Source organism: Equus asinus, chromosome 20 (assembly GCF_041296235.1).
Source record: "Equus asinus isolate D_3611 breed Donkey chromosome 20, EquAss-T2T_v2, whole genome shotgun sequence".
In the NCBI taxonomy this organism is placed as follows: domain Eukaryota; kingdom Metazoa; phylum Chordata; class Mammalia; order Perissodactyla; family Equidae; genus Equus; species Equus asinus.
In genome coordinates this window covers 57,190,559-57,210,109 of record NC_091809.1, presented here as the reverse complement: position 1 = coordinate 57,210,109, position 19,551 = coordinate 57,190,559, and the positions used below count along the sequence as shown (strand labels likewise).

The following is a 19,551-nucleotide window of genomic DNA, read 5'->3' as shown; positions in this document are numbered from 1 at the left end:
ACAGTGCACAAGTTTTCCCATTTCTCCACATCCTTTCCAACAGTTATCTCTTGCCTACTTGATGACAGCCATTCTAACAGATGTGAGGTAATATCTCACTGTGGTTTTGATTTGCACTTCCCTTATGGTTAGTGATGTCCAGCATCTTTTCACATACCTGTTAGCTATTTGGATGTCTTATTTTTGGAAAAATGTCTGTTTCATTCCTTTACCCATTTTTAATTGGATTATTTGTGGTCTTTAAAATTATTGAATTGTATGAATTCTTCATATATTTTGCATATTAACCCCTTATCTGATATGGTTTGCAAATATTTTCTATCTTCCATAGGTTGCCTTTCATTTTGCTGATTGTTTCTTTTGCTGTGAAGAAGCTTTTTAATTCAATGTAGTCCCACTTGCTGATTTTTGCTTTTGTGCTTTTGGTGTCTTATCTAAAAATCTTTGTCAAGACCAATGTGAGAGAGGTTTTTCCCTACATTTTCTTCTAGGAGTTTTACAGTATCACGTCTTATGTTTGGATGTTTAATGTAATTTGAGTAAATGTGTCAGAGTGGTGTAAGATAGAGATCCAGTTTCATTTTTCTTCATATGGTTATCAGGTTTTCTCCACACCATTTGTTGAAGAGACTATCCTTTCCCCATTGAGTGTCCTTGGCTCCCTTGTCAAATATTAGTTGAGTGTAAATGTGGGGGGTTGTCTCTGGGCTCTTGATTCTGTTTCATTAGTCTATGTGTCTATTTTTGTGGCAATGTCATACTGTTCTAGGTACTATAGTTGTGCGGTATAATGTGAAATCAGGAAGTGTGATACCTCCAGCTTTGCTCTTCTTTTTCATGATTGCTTTGGCTATTTAGGGTCTTTTATGGATACATAAAAATTTTAAGATAGTTTTCCTTTTCTATTTCTTTGAAAAATGCAATTGGAATTTTGATAGGATTTCCTTAAATCTATAGATGGCTTTGGGTATTATGGACATTAGCAATGTTAATTCTTCCAATCCGTGAACACAGGATATCTTTCCATTTCTTTGCAACTTCTTCAATTTCTTTCCTCAAGTCTTGTAGGGGTTTTTCTTGTACAGATCTTTCACTTCCTTGGTTAAGTATTTAATTGTGCAATTTTTTGATGCTATTGTGAATGGGATAGTTTTCTTTATTTCTTTTTCAGCTGTTTTGTTGATAATGTATAATTGTTTGTGTTAGTGCAACTAATCTCTATATGTTGATTTTATACATGCTTCTGAAACATTTATACACGTGTATTGATGGCCTAATGGGGGGTTCCCTTTGTAGGTTATGATCTTTTAATCCCTGGCTGCTTTTAGGATACTATCTTTATCTTTAATTTTTATAGATTCGTTTCAATGTATCTTGGAGAAGGCCTTTTTTGCATTGAGATGACAGGTGATCTATTATCTTTGTGAATGTGGAAGCCCAGTTTTCTTCCCAGGTTTGGGAAGTGCTCAGCTGTTATTCTTTTTTTTTCAAGTAGAGGAAGATTGACCCTGAGCTAACATCTGTTGCCAATCCTCCTCTTTTGGCTTTAGGAAGATTGGATGCACAGGTGGGCAAGACTCCTCCTAGGTCCCTTAGTGGATGGTTCTGGATCCCACAACTCCCAGAAAGATGCTTTTGTTCATGGATACGTGTCTAATTCTTTGTTGAAAGGGGGAACAAAAAGGAGAAAAGTCTTATGCTACCATGATGCTGATGTCACTCACACATATAGTGATATAGTATTTGATGTCTGCCAGGCATTGTTCTAAACACTTGCCATATATTAATGCATTTAATCCTGTAAGATATGTGATATTATCCCCATTTAAAGATAAGAGAACTGAGGAACGGAGAGGATAAATGACTTGCCGGAGTCAACTAGTTAGAAAATGACAATGTCTAGATCGAACCTAGGCAAGGATTCTTTTTCACATCTAATCATGTGCTTAAAATAAGAAAAATCAAACTACAAATGAGAAGGTGCAATAGAACCAGGAGACTCATGAATAAATATCCAGTTAGAGACTGATGTTATTGTTCTCTTGGAGAACAGTTTGTTCTCTTGGAGAACAGCACAATGATTTTATTCTAGTCTCTGATTCATAATGCTATTCTGTATAATTTATTCCAAAGAAGTAATTTCAAAATTAAATAATTATAAAGTTTTTTGCAAATATGCCACAACGTGTTTGTATGGGGAGCTGGGTATGGCAGGGCTGGGTAGTTGCAGTAAATCCTAAAAAAAAGGAATCTTAAACAATTGAGGAATTGCTAATAGATTGGAGATGTCAATGTAATGAAATTTATATTGCTATAAAAATGATGGATTTCAAAGATATAAAGCAATACTGAAAAGTGTTTATGAAATCACATTAAGTGAAAGGACAAAATACAATTTTTAAACGTACTGTTATTACAAATATGTTAAAGCTGTGTATACCAATAAATACACATTGGAAGTAAAAAGAAAGACAGTAGTTATTCCCAATAGAAATACAATGATAGATTTTTTAAAGATTTCTTTTATAATATTTTAAATTTCATTTAAAAATAAATTCACTTTTTTAATATACTTACAAACATAAAAGAAAATTAAGACTGTGACTTTATTTTTGACATGCCAAATTATCAAACCCATTACCTTGTGCCATATCTGCATTAGATTCCAAAGCCTAATAAGATAAAAAATAGGCAAGTTCTTGTGAATTTTTTGGGATTAATCTACTTCATCTAACATTATACCCATAGTACATTCAAGTGTTGGCAATTCTTTTCTGTAAAAAAAAAAAAAAAATACTGGTTTTTAATTGACTTTGCAAAAATACACATAAAAGTAAATAGGAGGATTTAAAAATCTATTGATATTTTATAATTATACATATATCTTTATCTAATTTATTTCAAAAGCTTACGATATCTGAGTATATTACTCCTCCAGCTCTGTAAATGTAATCAATGCTTATTCAATACAACTTAACATGTACTTGTTTAAAAGGATGGGTTTACTTTTCTTCATTCAATGAGGGTCTACAACGTGCGATACTCTGTGGCAGCCACCAAAGAAATGACTCTTTCCGTATAAGTTTTTATTAATCAAGTTATAACATAATTAACTATTAAATGCCAATTGCAGGAAGTGCTAAGCAGAAGTGCGATTCTATGAGAGCTTGTAAAAGGGCTGTCCAATTATAGGAATCAGGAAAGACATCCTCAAGATAGTGACTTCGATCTGAGTCCTGAAAGGTCACTAAGAGTTCACTAGGTGAGGGGGTAGTGGTTAAGAGCACAGGCACATTCCAGGCTGAGGGGTTAGGGGGCAAAAGCCCCAGAGAAAGAAAGATGGCCAGTGTGGTTCCAGCCCACAGGGAAGCGGCTCCATGAGGCAGAAGAGGGAGGGCTGGGTAACCCTAATTAGGAAGCTGGTTTCCATCCTAATAAACATGGAAGCTTCTGAAGGACTTTGGAAGAAAATGAACAAATTTACATTTTAAAAGATCACTCAGTGGATCCAGAGATCCAGTGTAGAGAAAGGATTGAAGGTGAACATGAATGATTGCTGGGAGTTTCTTCAGTAGCTGAAGAAAGATGTGGATGAGTAAAGAAAAGTCGTTGAACAGCTGCAACTGAAAAGGTTAAACATTTTGGAATAAACTTAAAAAGAAATTTGTGAAGCCTCTATAAGGAAAACTTTAAAGCATACCTGAAAGACGCAAAGTAGACTTTAACAAGTGGAAAGACATCCCCTCTTCTTTTATTAAACTATTTATAGTTATAAAAATGTTGATTCTCCCTAAATTAGTTTATAAACTTAACTTAATCCTAATCAAAATACCAGCAGGCTTTTTTATGGTGTAAGACAAGTTGATAATAAAGTTCATATGGAAAAAAAACCGTGGAAGAAGTATCAGGAAAATACTGAAAAGGAAAATTTATGAGAGGATATTAGCCTTACCAGATATAAAGGTATACTTCAAAATATCTATAATTAAAATAGTGTGGTGCTGGCACATGAATAGACAGTGAGACCAGGGGAACATAATGGAAAGCCCAAAAATAGATCCATGTATATAAGAAAATTTACTATATAATAAAGGTAATATCTTTGGAGCATCACTGGGGCAAAGATGGACTTTTTAAATAATATTATAGAACAACTGGGTAGCTATTTGGAAAAGACAAAGTTTGATTCACATATCACACCATATACCAGAATAAACTCCAGATGGATCAATAATTTAAATATTAAAAAAATGAAAACATAGGGGCTGGCCCCATGGCCGAGTGAAGTTTGCAGGCTCCGCTGCAGGTGGCCCCATGTTTCATTGGTTCAAATCCTGGGCGCGGACATGGCACTGCTCATCAAACCACGCTGAGGCAGCGTCCCACATGCCACAACTAGAAGGACCCACAACGAAGAATATTCAACTATGTACCGGGGGGCTTTGGGGAGAAAAAGGAAAAAAATAAAATCTTTTTTTTAAAAAAAAAGAAAACATACAAAAACTATAAGAACACAGGGCTGAATTTCTCTTTATCTTCAGTATAGGAAAACTACTTTCTATTTCTCAACCTCCAGAGGAACTAAAAGAAAACATTGATAAATTTGACTACCTTAAACTTCAAAAAACCCAAAAAACTAAAACAATAACATAAACAATATTACACAATTTATAAACTGGGAGAAAATATTTGCAATGTGTAACACAAAGGGTTAATATCCCTAATATATGAAGGAAAAGGATTGAAAACCCAATGGCAAAATAAGAAAAAGACCTGAGCAGACAGTCACAAAGAAAAAAAAAAAAAGAGGTCCTTAAGTACCTTTTTTAAAAAAAGTTCAAACACAAAGAGAGACATACAAATTGAAACATCATTTCTCACCTATCAGATGGGCAAAAATTAAAAAGTACAGCAACATATCCTTTTAGGAAAGCTGTAGGGAAACAGGGACTCTCATATATTGTTAGTGGGAATGCAAACTGGCACAACTCTTCTGGTGGGGAATTTAACTATACATAAGAAAACTGTCCATGTACTTATCTTTTGATCTGGCAATCCCACTTCTAGGAACTACTCCAATGATTCATCTCTGAAAACACGTATCACAAGGTTCTTCACAGCAGCATTGTTTGAACTGCAAAATATTGAAAATAACCTAGATTCCTACACATAGGAGAGTGGTTGAATAAAGTATGGTACATCCACATGGTAGAGTAGTAAGAAACTGTGAAAACAATGAGGAAGACCTATGTGAACCAGTATGGAGCAATTTCCAAGATATATTGTTAAGTTAAAAAAAAAAAAAGCGTGGTGCATACAGATTGCTGGGCCTATACCAATGGAAAGGGAATGGAAGCTGCTGCACAAACAGCACCAAGCTGCAGAGGGGGCAGTGGAGAGAGGGACCTGCTTCAATGACCTGCGATCTTTCACCAGATGAGTCCAGTGTCCAGGTCACAGTTTTCTGATCTCACTCAGGCTTATGGCAAAGATGTAAAATCTGGTGCAGATGCCCAAATATTAACATTTCAAGGTGTAGTAGACCTTTTAGCTGACGCTAGAGTCATTCTAGGTGGCTTAAGGGAAGAACAGTGATTGAGAAGTCCCAAAGTAACAAAAGATGGTGTGACCGTTGCAAAGTCAATTGACCTAAAGGAGGAATTTAAAAATATTGGGGCTGTACTTATTAAAGATATTGCCAATAACGCAAATGAAAAGGCTGCAGATCCACCAACACTGCTACTGTTCTGGTACACTCTGTTGCCACAGATGGCTTGCCAAAGATCAGGAAAGGTGCTCATCCACTGGAAATTTGGAGAGATGTGATGTTAGCTATAGATGCTGTAATTGATGAACTTAAGAAGCAGTCTATACCTGTGCCAACCCCCAAAGAAATTGCTCAGGTTGCTAAGATTTCTGCAAACGGACAAAGAAATTGGCAATATCATTTCTGATGCAGTGAAGAAGATTGAGAAAAAAGGTGCAATCACATTAAAGGATAGGAAAGCACTGAATGATGAATAAGAGATTATTAAATTATTAAGCTGAGGCTTTGTTAAGGTTATATTTCTCCATACTTTGTCTACACCAAAAGATCAGATATGTGAATTTCAGGATGCTTATGTTCTGTTGAGCGAAAAGAATGTCTGGTGTCTAGTCCCTTATACCTGCCTTTGAAATTGTCAGTGCCTATCGTAAGCCCTTGATAATAATTGCTGAAGATGTTAATGGGGCATGTCTAAAAATGTTCATTTTGCATAAGGTAAAAGTTGGTCTTCAGATTGTAGCAGTAAAAGTTCCAGGTTTGGGTGGCAATAGAAAAACCTACTAAAAGATATGGCTATTGCTACTGATGGTTCAGTGTTCAGAGAAGAGAGGTTGACCACAAATCCTGAAGATGCTCAGCTTCATGACTTAAGAAAAGTTAGAAAGGTCGTTGTGACCAAAGATGAAGGCATGCTCTTGAAAGGAAAATGTAACAGGCTCAAATTGAATAATATATATTCAAGAAATCATTAAGAAGTTAAATATCATAACTAATGCATATGAAAAGTAAAAACTGAGAGGCCATCTGGGAAAACTTTCAGATGGAGTAGCTGTGCTGGTGGGACAAGTGATGTTGAAGTGAATGAAAAGAGTTACCAGATGCCCTCAATGCTACATGAGCTACTGTTGAAGGCATTGTTCTGGGAGGGGGTTGTGTTCCGCTTCAGTAAATTCCAGCCTTAGACTCACTAATTCCAGCTAATGATTAAAAAAACTGATATAGAAATTGTTAAAGGAACACTCAGAATTCTTTCAATGATCATTGCTAAGAATGTAGTTGCTGAAGGATCGTTGATGGTTGAGAAAAATATGCAAAGTTCCTCAGAAGTTGGTTATGATGCTAAGGTTGGAGGTTTTGTGAATATGGTGGAGAAAGGAATCATTAATTCAGCTAAGCTTGTAAAAACTGCTTTATTGGATGCTAAAGAAGAGAAGGACCCTGGGATGGGTGGAATAAGTGGAATAGGGGGTGACGTTCTAATTCTTAGAATTGTGCTTCATCATTTCTAATGAACTATGACAGGATGCTGGAGGCAGTGTTTCTCACCAATAATTTCAGAGAAGTTAGTTGAAGAAAATGACCGAAGAAAAGGCAGGTTAGTGTTTAAGAAATTCACTATAACCATCAGTTACTAGTTTCAGTTGACAATATATAATGATTTACTGCTGTCATTGTCCATGCCTACAGAAAATTCTCTTTATATTTTTTAATGAAAAATCACTCGTGCATTCATTAAAAAAAGCACAGTGTGAAAGAATATCTATAGCATGCTATCCTTTATGTAAGAAAAAGAGGACAATAAGAGAATTCACACATCCATTAATCTCTTCAAAAGAAATCTTAGAAGGATAAACCAGAAACTAATGAGATTGATTACCAGCATAGGGTGGGTAGGAATGGAAATCAAAGAATGTGAACAGAATGATACTTCTCTAAGTGTACTTTTCTGTATAGCACTGTCTTTTAGATCATACCCCAAAATGTAAATAAATAAAACCAACCTGGATGTAGAGAAAATCCAAAATGGAATACAAAAAATAACAAATTTACCTAACTATGTTACAAGTGAATGACATAACCATACTGAAAGGGGTAGAGAAAAAAGACATAAGTAATTTTGGGAAACAATATTTTGATCGTATACCATACACAAATATATACTACACATAAATATTGTACTGTAGTTTGTAAAATTGTTGACTAGAAATTCTGAAAGACTTTGTGTGTGTACTAATAAATAAATATAATGTGGATAATAACAACAAGGTTACAAATAAGAAAAGGGGAAACACTAGAATGAGCCCTCTGGTGTTGGACTGAAATGAGAGGTATAAGTATGAACTCATGATTTTTACTATCTATATAGAGTCTGAGATATAGAAACAAATATAAATGTGTATATGTGTGTGTGAGTGTCCATACATGTATTTCCAAGCTCTGTTCACTGAGAGGGCCTAGAAGCAAGAACATCTCTTTAGCAATAAACACACCTGGCATGCAGATCTTGATTTCTGAATTCCATTCTTCAACCAGAGACAAGGCTCTTTAGAAATATGGCTCATTACAGTACTAAGACAGGAAAAATATAAGATGACATAGGATCATCTTGTGGTATCAGAAAGTAAGGAAGTGCTTATGAAACAACTTGGAGAAGCATGTGGAAAGGATTCAGGAGCCAACTTGAAGCAGCTACCAATGGCCAAATCTGGGACAATGTGAGCAAAAAAATAACGGTTGTAATGTAGGATAATCATAGAATAAAATAAATATCCATGAGTCCCAATTGATATAAGTAAATAATTAAATAAATAAATAAATAGAAGAGAAGACGCAACTCTTCCTTTCAGCACAATCCCGATGAATAACGTAGAAGGAAGGCTGGAAACTGAAACTCATCATATGGCAAACAACACAGTAATAATTGTTGCAGGAAAGAATGATCTATGGATGCTAAAATCAATAGGTGACGTTATGGTAAGAAACAGGATATTTGAATAGTCAAAGTAGTCTCCACAAAATACTTCTTAATTATTAAAGAGAAAATTCTAACTTTACAGCGGAGAAACCCGGCGGACTCCATCTTAACAAAGTGATTGAAGTTGACATCACCAGTAACAAAACATATCAACGTCGTGTGCCTCCACACTAAGAAGGGCACAGCATCTGTACTGTGGTATTTCTGCCACATTTGAAAATATCAGACACCCAAATTAGGAAACATTCTAAAAGAGAGGGAGGGAAGGAGAGAGGGAGAGAACTAAAAAGGATAACTATTGATGGTGGTTTGGATTAAGATGTCCATAGCAGAGACAGAGAGAGAGGAGGGGGGTGAATTGTAAGAAAAATAGTAAATCAGCAGAGCTCCATGATCCATATAGGATGTGCAGTGGTGGGTTCTAGAGAGAGAGTAAAAGGGGGTTTAAAGGAAGACACACAAATTTGTGGGATATACAATACGTGGTACATTAAAGGTACATAAAAGGAGATCAAGTTTTAGTGGAGTTATTCGCTAATTGGAAAGACTGTCAGTTCATTAATACTGCCATCCCAAACATGTAGCGTATTATATTTTATTATTATTTATCATATTGCATCAACAGGGAAGCAAGTTTTTGACTGACAAGTTTCACACCGGCAAGTCAGCTCACCCTGGAATGCTTGCCTTTGTGAAGCTGGGGCCAATGTATAAGCAGTCGTGTTCGCCCTGGTTTATTCTTTGTAATAAAAAGAAACACTTTTTTCCCTTCATTGGTTTGTTCTTTGTAGCTTTAGTGATCTGTCGGAAGCAGTAATGGCCTCGGTTATGTCACGGATGAGACCTCTAAAATGAGTTGTGGTCTCATGGTATAATATCAGAAAAACCCCGACCCCTGAGCCCACTACCTCCACACATTGTCTACTTAAAGCGATACACAATGTATCTCTCACCCGTGTAACTCAAATTTATTCACCCGATTTAGTTCAAAGCTATGTTTCAAAGATAAAATTATGAAGATAAGAAAAGATTGTTCCTTCATGTGATCCGGCATACTTATGTTTTAGTGTGTCTAAAATTTGCTGATGTTATGTAACTTGATTTATATGAATTCCATCTATATACTTTCAATGAGGGAATACCTGAAAATGAACAAAATAACAGCCACGCTTTGAAACTAAAATACTGTTCTTTAACTCAGAACACTATCCTTACGATAGTGACTTTGAGAAGAAATTACGTGGATGGTGATATAGGGAAGTGAAGAGAGGTTATTTCAGTTAAATAAACATTGATTAAGCACATTTCATGTTCCAGACATTATAGGCAATTTTGGTGCTACAGCTCTTTTAAGATGTGGCATCTGTCTTTAAGAGTTTGGAACCAAGTAGGCCTTGAGATTCAGTTCCATTCTGACTCGATGATTTACCACAGTTGATATTGGGCAAGTTATTAACACCTCTGTAAACTCCTGTTTCATCCTCTGAAAATGAAGATACCACAATACTTTGCAAAGTTGTGAGAATTAAATGTAAAATAATGTGAAAAGAACTGGCAGGAAATAAATGTCAGCGTTTCTTTCCCTTTCCCTTTATCACAGCGTTTTTTGAGAAGATTCAGTTTTAGTTTATTAGTTATCTGCCACTATATAGATGTAAAGAATTATTATTATGAATAATTAGAAAAATGAGTTCAATTTACTCAGTTATCAAGAAAGCCAATCTCACTGAATGAATTCGTATTTTGATCTATGCCCCTCCATGGCCAACATCTCATAATAAGACATTGAGAAATAGGATGGATCTTTTTCCCCTATGTTGAAGAACTGGTGTATCTAATTCACGTTGAACTTTCCAAAGTAGAATCTCTAGATATAAAAAGAAAAGTCTTCAGATAGTCTTCACCATCTGATCTAACTAAACTAAAAGGAAGTGGGAAGATCTATGGCTATATTCTTGTCCATGCTTTGACAGCCCTTTAATTTACTGATTTTTTAAATCTTATTTGAAATAAGAAAATGGAAAAGGTATAAATACTGCAAAAAGGTCCCCCTCATGCAAATTATGAAGTCAATTCATATTTATCTTTCAACATAAAGATTATCCCAACATTTCAGCCAATTCTGGTTTTTGTGCATAATTTAGAAATTACGTTACTTGTTCCCTTGACCACACTTAGTGACTCTTTCATACAGGTTTTTTTTTTTTTTTTAACGTTGAAAAAGCTTTGAGTGAGTTATCTATGAATAAATCATTGCAGTCTGAAATTGAAAGTACATTTGGCCTCAGGTCCTTCTTTATAACTAGTGAAGGCTCAAAAAGTGTGAAACCAGTGTAAAAAAAAAATTTAGAGAAAACAGGACTGGAAAAATGGTTTCATAAAAGGAAACCATATATTAAGTTTAAATATATTTTAGAACAGTAAATATTATTCAGTTTTTTAAATATAAGATAAAATGTTGAATTTCATGATGGAGATATAAAAATAAGTATCTCTAGAAATCTGGGCAAAACTCTTCTACTGAGTAACAGGTTGCTATTGAAATATAATACAGAAAAAGTGTTCTGAATGTATTTAATTGTGTACATATGGACATACACTCAAAGGAAATTTGCAAATGAAATCATTTATTAAAATGATGGGATTATGGGTTCTTTTTCGGATTTTTCTCTAATGCTTTTATAAATAAAAGCCATGCTTAATTTAGAAAAATACCACCATGCATTATACATTCCAATTTTACGTGCGAGTGTTTGTTCTTTCCTGCATGATCTGTGGAGGATAGAAGCTTTCCATAAATTTTCAACTACCTGCTTCTCTACCTTGTACAAGAAGCTTTTTAATTTGGGGTTGTTGTTAAATTACTCAGGGAAAATAGTGCAGGAATTATTAATTAATATATGCTAATGAAGAACATAAAATATTTTAAAGATGCACAAACAGAACCAGAATGGAAATTAAGAGTAGCTTGAGGCCATTGAAGTAACAAAAGGACAATTTAAAAATAATTAATAACTGCCCCAGAGGACCAGCAGTGGGTACAGCTGCAGGCAAAGAAGTGCAAGGGTAGCTGGCAGGCTTTGGACCTTGTGTGGTACTTCAGTGAGCACAGTTGTGCTAAGCCAATTTTGTTTGTTACCGGGAAAATATAGAAACCAACTTAGAAAATCCTTGAGACAAATTCTACAAGATGTAGGTTCTACAAAATATTTTTTGATCTTCTTGTAGGTGAGAATTGTGGCAATTATGTCTTAACTTCCAAACTTAAATTTACAGAAACATTATAATTGGGAGGCTAATTTGATATATAAACTAAAATTAATTACTTTTCACTTTTTTAGGAATGGATGATCTCAAGCTTATTTTTGTAATTTTTAAACTAAGTATTACAAAAATTTATTGGGAAATACTTTAAATTTTGAAGAACAAATAGAAACCAAATGAACATATAATTGAAACGCAGTTATTGGTGCAATTTTTATATAAAAGAAATTGTGCTGAAGAACATAAGTGTTTTAAAATTAGCCTGCATTCAGTTTTTTATTATTTTAATTATCTGATACCATTTTTACATAACCTGTTTGACTGCTTCCCTTACAGTACATAGATAGAGAAGTCCCCGTAGTACAATAATACTGTTCTCTTCCTGCCGCAGATTAGCAGTGACTACAATCAACAATTGATCTTGGTACCTAAATATCAGACATAAAACTAGTATAACCTATTATAAAATAAAATTATCTTACAAAATGTAATTGGTTCATATCTAGTAAACTCACCTTAGTGGATGTATTTCCAAATAATTATTTATTCAGATTCACTAGGAACCTATATCACTCAAACTAGATATGCCGATACAGATATTTCTTGAACGTCAATGTAACACCTGGTTTAGAAATGTAATGCAATTATACTGCACAGAATAACTCTGTGGTCTTAAGCAAGCTTTATGCTTTAAATTGGAATAGACCCAGAAATCTGTGTGTGTGTGTGTGTGTGTGTGTGTGGGCGTGCGCGTCTCCTGGCTGTTCCAACAAGTGTCTTTGAGAGATTTCTATTACTAAGGAGTCCAGAATAGGTTTGCTAATGTCTGCAAAAGGATGACAAACTATCTGTTTTCTGGTCTCCAAAATAATGGCTTCACCATGAACTTAGAACTTGGTGTCATCAAGGTCAGACTTGGTGACAGTCACAGTCACAGCTGATTGCTGTACAATTGTTATTTTTTAAAAATCTGATACACAGATACTATATTTTATGGAGAATTTCTAAAGAATGTGTTGTCAAATAAGTATAAATCTGATCTTTAGATTGAAGCCAGAAAACAGTAGTTACGTATTTACCGCATATTACATTGGTACCTTGCAGAGCTGCGAACCATGACAGTGGTTATAATCAAAAGATGTTATAACTTACCATACTATTACATCTGTTTATTACATTTGTTCTAGGCATGTTGTTGAAGACATTTTCTATTCTATCACTGCTGTCCCTTTGTGAAGTTCCGTGTTTGAAACATCTTTTAGAATTTAACAGCAGAGAAAGCTTTCACTCCACCCGTGAACTGTTATGTTTTGTCCCCACTGGAAGCAAGAATATGTAACTATCCACGTTTCTCTTTTTTTTTAATGGCCAACAAGCCTAGAGATAGATGTTTCACTCTCATTAGTAGTCAGTTGATTAGTACAAGAAATCCAATCAGGAAGAGATCATTCACATCAAGATAAAAGAATCAAGGAAGGCTACACAGAAGATACAGGATTTGAGCCAAGTCTTAGAGTACAGATTATATAGGGGTATCAGAGGATGTTATCCTCGATGCCTGTAGAGGATTTAATACAATTCTGTTCTAGTTAGAGTAAGCAAAGCTACAGTAACAAAGAGACCCAAACATCTAAGGATCAATAAAAGAGAAGTCGTAACTATACAGTGGGTTTTCAAGTCAATAGGAGATAGGCTTTCCTCCACTTGGTCAACGGGGTCGCAGGATCCTTCAGCTTGTGTGCCAGCACCCTGTAAAGCATCCCTGTCATCTACCTTCAGCTGACAGGAGAAAAGTACAAAGCACACTTGAGAGGTGAAATGTGTCAAGCCTGAAACTGGCTCATATCATTTCTACCCAATTTCCATTGGGAAGGACTTATTCACTCAGCCACCAGCAACTGCAAGTGATGCCCAGAAATGTAGTGGAACTGAGTGCCAAGAGGAGAATAAGCGTTAGTGGACTCTGCCACAAATATTAAAAATAATAAGTTAAACTGAAAATACTAGTCACGGGCATAGTAAAAAGCATAATTTTTCCATTAGACAATGACTATAATTTCTCTGTAAATTTCTTTTGCATTACATCTATCTCTTTTTCCATATATGCAAGAACTTTAGCTTTATACTCAGAGGCTTCAGAATCTATTGAAAGATCCTAGATTGACAGGACACCATTCTATACTGTGGAACAAATTTTAGCTATGATTAAGTGAATATTCAGTGAAAGCATAGAAGAAAGACAATGAAAAAACGCCTATTTACATAATAAAGTAAAATAATTTGCTTATTTCTACAGTTTATTTGGTAATGTATACATTTCAAATGACTTTCAGAGGTTTTCTTTATAACTGGACTCACAACTTCCTTAATTTAATAATTTTAAATGATCATACAGTGGTTAGAACAGAATGGGAAATTTGGATTCCTAAATTAAAATGTATTGCAATCAATGAAAATCTAGAACATCTTGCTGTAGCAGAATGTGATGTACAGCGACTCTGGTTAGAAAGGGATTGGGAGACAGTTTCCCAGAGACTTCTGTACTGTACCTCTTCATTGTATGTATGTGTGTATCCTCGCCATACATTATTACCAGCATATCAGTATACTCAGTACAATCTCCTAGAGAAGAATACTTGTATTTAACATCAATACCACTTTCTCCACACATGTTGTATTATAAGGTTTAATAACTAAGAGGAAATATCTGTATGTAGCAGAGAGCAAACATTATGTAACAATGGGGAATGATTAAAAATTCACACTCAAATGGACTGTAATTCAGTACTGAACTAGAGAAGACACCACATTATAATGTAAATTACCTTGATGCTTTACTTTCAGAAGAGCAAATTCTTCTCACTTTTTACCATTTTATAGGCAGTTGCTCTAATCCATAAAATAAGTAACTCTGAATCTTTGCCTTTCCCTACTCTTTTTAATCCTTATTATTCAGTTTTACATAGACGTTTATTTTAGCAAAATCCTCCATGATAATTTATTCATTAATCTGTGGAAAATCCAAGAAAAGTGAATACTTTCCCCCTTTTTTTGAAAAGGAGGTTCACATTATCTTTAACACCATAGAATAAACCAGTGCAAAAGGAAGATTGAAGCTCAGAATTCCTGAAATGCCAGTCCAAACGTGTCCAGTCCCCTAAGCCACCTTTTTAAAATTCATTCTTTCATGCCACATCATGGCAACCTCTATGGCAGGTAACTTTTCTATGTGACTATAAATAGAGCATATTTACCTAAGAAAAGGAAAAAAGAAAAACACATAAGTGGGAATTCTGCTCTTACCTGAGCTACTCTAGGAGTTACCTTCTTAAAGACTGTTAATTATAATCTCTAGAGAACATAAAATAAAACTAAACTTCACTCTCTTCAAAAGCAAGATTATTCCTAAGAGATGCTCTCTTTAATTAATACAGTGACATATATTTCTGAATTCCTAAAAAGACATCTTTACGAATTAGTTTCTTTTCTTGGAAAGGAGGAATGGTCATCCTGGGGTAGAGAAATACAAACGCCAATGATAATATATTTTCCCCACTTGCCAGCCATCTCACTAAGATGAACAACAAAGAGGCAGTATAAGATGGAGTCAAACTAAGATATTCAAGTGCAGACATTGCTCTCCTGAAAAAAGAAATGGATCATTGGTTAACTGCGTACTAAAATCAAAACCATAGTCATGTACTATGGTTCACCCCAAATATGTACCCCATATTTAAACAAACTAGATGTAGTCAAAATATTTAAGGATGGTAGTACCTGTGAAGCCAGTATACAAAATTCAATGTCATCACACAAACATATGGAATACATGTGTAACACTGACTAAGGGACAAATTAATTGAGTTTTAAAGCCAAGATTTCTCTAGTGTAATTATTTAAGGGAGTGTGATTGGATCCTTGGTATAATTCACAGATGACTGATACCTGGGTGAGGCTCCAGGCAGCAGTACCAACCACATAGTGATGTAAGAACAGTCTCTCTCCCACCTCAGTTGTTGTGATGCTTTGCACAAAACAAATGTCGACAAATTTGACTCATTGGATGGATGAATGGATAGGTGGACAGATGGATGTTTGAGACAGATGAAGAAGGTTTCAATGATTTTGAAGCCAATATAAATAACAACAGAAGACTATTGCTAAACCATGATAACACATATAGAAAAGAATGAGGAAACTGTTTAGTCTGCTGTGGATGGAACAATTGCCTAACACATGCAAATATGCTTTTTAAGCCATATGGTACAAAGCAAATACTAACTATCAGTAGCATTATCCTTTGAAGAAAGCGTGGAAGAGGTCACAGGTTGTGATACAACAGAGTGCCATTATTCATAAAGATTCATAGAATCTTCAAAGATAATATATTTGTCTCTTTGAGGGATTATCAATTTCAAAATCTGTAGGCAACTGTTTTTCTCAAAAAAAATCTTTTGCATGCTCTTTACCGCAAAGTGAGAGCAATTTATTAGAAGAAACTTGATAGCAGAGAGTTAAAAATACCAGCCATCTAAAATAGAATTGATTATTTTCTTACCAAATCGTATGCATATTTAAGGCCCTAGTGAGGTCTCTTTTTTTTGTTTTGGGTAGTAGTGGTTATTTTTGACCTAGTTAACTAACACCTCTTAAAAGAAGCTAACATGGAGGCCTGGATTTACTGTTAACGTAAGTGCTGATGGAAGGAGAGGAAACGAATACGTGCCTTTCCATTCCATTGCTCCCTGTTGACAGCTCATTCCTTTGAGCTACTAGGGTATTGAAATGGAAAAGATTTGTGCTTGCTGAAGCTCCTAGAGCAGAATTCTTGTCAATTTCAATCAGCTGCCTACTTAGGAGTTTGGAACCAGCAAGGGTACGCAAGGTGAGGAGTTACACATGAGTGAGCTTACATCATAGGTATGTCGTTGAGCTCCATATTTGAGGCATTAACAGTTGTTGCAGCCCTTATTCTTAAAAAGTTGATCTCTCTCTCTTTCTCTCTCCCCCGCCCCCTCTGTCTGTCTTTTGATCTGAAGAATTGACTTTTTAAGTCATTTTTTTAATTTAAAAGTATGTTGACTGATGACTGTATGGTGTTGATTTCTAGAGCAGACAAGCTGAACCTCCTCAGGCATTGTTACCTGGTCTTGGGATTCGATTCTTAAATTTTAAGTTTAGTGCTACAAGGAGTTGTAGTGTTCAGCCAAAGGGTAGGAATGACTAAACAGAATTCTCCGTTTTCCCTATCACTCTTTGTGTTTGCTGCAGAGAATTGTGATTGGAGTTAGGAGTTGTTGGAACGATTAGCTAACTGTAGAGTTTTCCCATGAGCCGGTATGTTTTGGGAGTTAGGATTCCTGATCTATGGTGGACATATCTCTCATCAAACCAACAATCCTTCTTTGTGCATACGTATGCTTTTACATTTTGTAAATTAGAAATGCGTCATTGGAGAATTCTGAGCAAGCAGAAATGAATGCATAGTTATGAACTACTTTAGTGCAGGAACAGAGTTTGTTTAGTCCTCAGAACGTGGCATCGTGGGCAGCAGGCACATAATAGGCACTCGAGACATGTTTATTTTATGTATGTGTAATCAGTTTATTCTGAAAATGAGTGAGGAAGCCCTCATCAGTCATGGGGCTTTTCTTCTTGAGGTCCCTGTGAAAAGGGATGGGAATACATCCCATAAAGTTGTTGTTTCACTGTTTCTTTACAAGTTAGACTTGTAAAGAAAGACTTGTACTCGGATGACTTTGGCTAAGTGGGAGGTAGAAACTCATTGATGGAAAAGAAGAGCCCAACATGGCATGGGTAATATTCCAAATAATAACTATTGAAACTATAAATGTGGAGGGTTTCGTGTTCTATACTGTATTTTTCACAGCAACTAAGATCCTTTAAATTAAATTTCCTCACATTACTATCAAAACCTGTCAATTAGTCTTTCACTCAGCTTCTTTCATCCTAAGAGTCCTCATAAGCAGTACTAACTATTGCACTTTATTCTTCAACGTGTTGCAAAATATATTCACCTCCCATCTGTGAAAACAACCTCTTCTGATTTACTACACCAAAGGTTTGAAATTGTGTCAATGTGGCAAATTTGACCTCCAGACTAGTATTTTCTTCAGCCAACAGTAATTTTTAAATTTCAACTACGGGCTAATATTTTTAAATTGTGAGGTTGTTCCTAAAATTTCAAGTTTCTGGCTTTTTCCAGACATTTTAAGATGCAGCACTACTGGGCCTACATGTCTGCAGAGAAATCATTGGTTAGAGCAGAGTAGCAGCAAATGACCTCAGACAGCCAAGCGCTTTCCAGATTGCCAGCGGCCTGGGGTCACCCTTCATTGTTCTTGAACTCTGTTTTTTCAGGAAGTAGACTTAAAAGAAAAGTGAAATGTTTCTTGCCTCCATGATTATATCCAATATGAGAAAAGAAAATGTAAGACCTAGGAAATCATGTGTTATTCAAAAATGTAAAGAGGCATATATTTTGGTGAAAATGAAGAATGTGTAAACAAAATGTGTCCTTGTCTAAAAAGCACACTTCTGCTGTCGTTAAGGACCAAGCAGAGTAAGAAGTGAGCTAGTCCACAACCAAATTGCTTTATTCACTTTACCTGCTTGGCCCCTTAGTCATTTATGTTTTATGTATGACATGTCCTGTCAAGTAGCTTTTCACATTTCTGAGAAGTGTGCAAAAAGGTTGGGTAGATAAATCTCCAACCTGTCACATCACAGAGACACTGCAGGATTGTGCAACGTCACAGATTCAGGCTGCAGAACAATTGGCTGCCCCTTTGGAATACTATCCCAAGCCCTCTAGGGGTATCAGGAAAAAAGTATACTTTGGGATGACTTGGATAGAAGCTATTCAGTGCTTGGTAAAATAGGCTTTATCCAAAACCTCCAGGCTTTGCCCAAAGTTTTAAATAGAAAGAGATGCTGCTTTCTAAAAGTCAAGTGGGGGTGAGGCAGTCTGCCTTGAGCAACATGTACATTTGTGCGGTTTGGGTCCTTCTACTTGAGATCAGAGCCTTGTTCCTGGAATTTGGGCCTGCTCCCTATTTTTAATCTAGATGATTACACTGATTTGGGGCCTATGTTTAGGGCCTTTTTACCTCTAGCTAATCTGCTTTGCTAATTAAGGGACCCCTTGGGGTTCATTGTAAAAATAACCATTTAGGAACAGATCACCACCGAGGGTAGAATGGTTTTAAGGAGAGAGAAAATTCCAGTTCTTCTGTTAGTGATTTAGATTTATTTCTGAGCCCCACCTAACAACCAAGAACGCATCTTTTCCCCTCCTGTTCCATTGTGCCTGAATTTTCATTTCCCTTTCACCCATTCTTACAAACAGTCTGGGGAAATAACCAGATTCAAGGACTCATAGTTTAATTTTACTCTGAGCATAACATCCGGGAACATGTGTTTTGTTGTTTACAAAAAGAATCTATGAACTTGGACTCAAACAGGCACATTAAGGAATATTCTAGAATTGGATTTCTTTCGTTGATTCTACAAATATTTGTTAATGATGCAAAGCACTGTACAAAGTGCTGCAGATAGACTCCTGCAGAAGACCGCAACCACGCGGGGTTCACAGCCAACCAGACTCCTGCAGAAGGCCACGACCACGCGGGGTTCACAGCCAACCAGAAAAGAAAAACTTAATTAAACAAGTAATTGCACAAATTACTTGTGTAACTATTAATCCTGACCTTTAGAGCTTTCTCCCTTCTGCCTGGAACATTCT

The 19,551-nt window shown here is 35.6% G+C and overlaps 1 protein-coding gene and 1 pseudogene across 7 annotated transcripts in view; both read left to right on the top strand.

The window, feature by feature from the left end:
- Positions 1–19,551, top strand: part of GRIA4 (glutamate ionotropic receptor AMPA type subunit 4) — a 364,116-nt gene that overhangs the window by 80,206 nt on the left and 264,359 nt on the right. The window lies entirely within an intron of this gene.
- LOC139041170 (60 kDa heat shock protein, mitochondrial pseudogene) lies at positions 5,350–7,056 on the top strand (annotated as a pseudogene).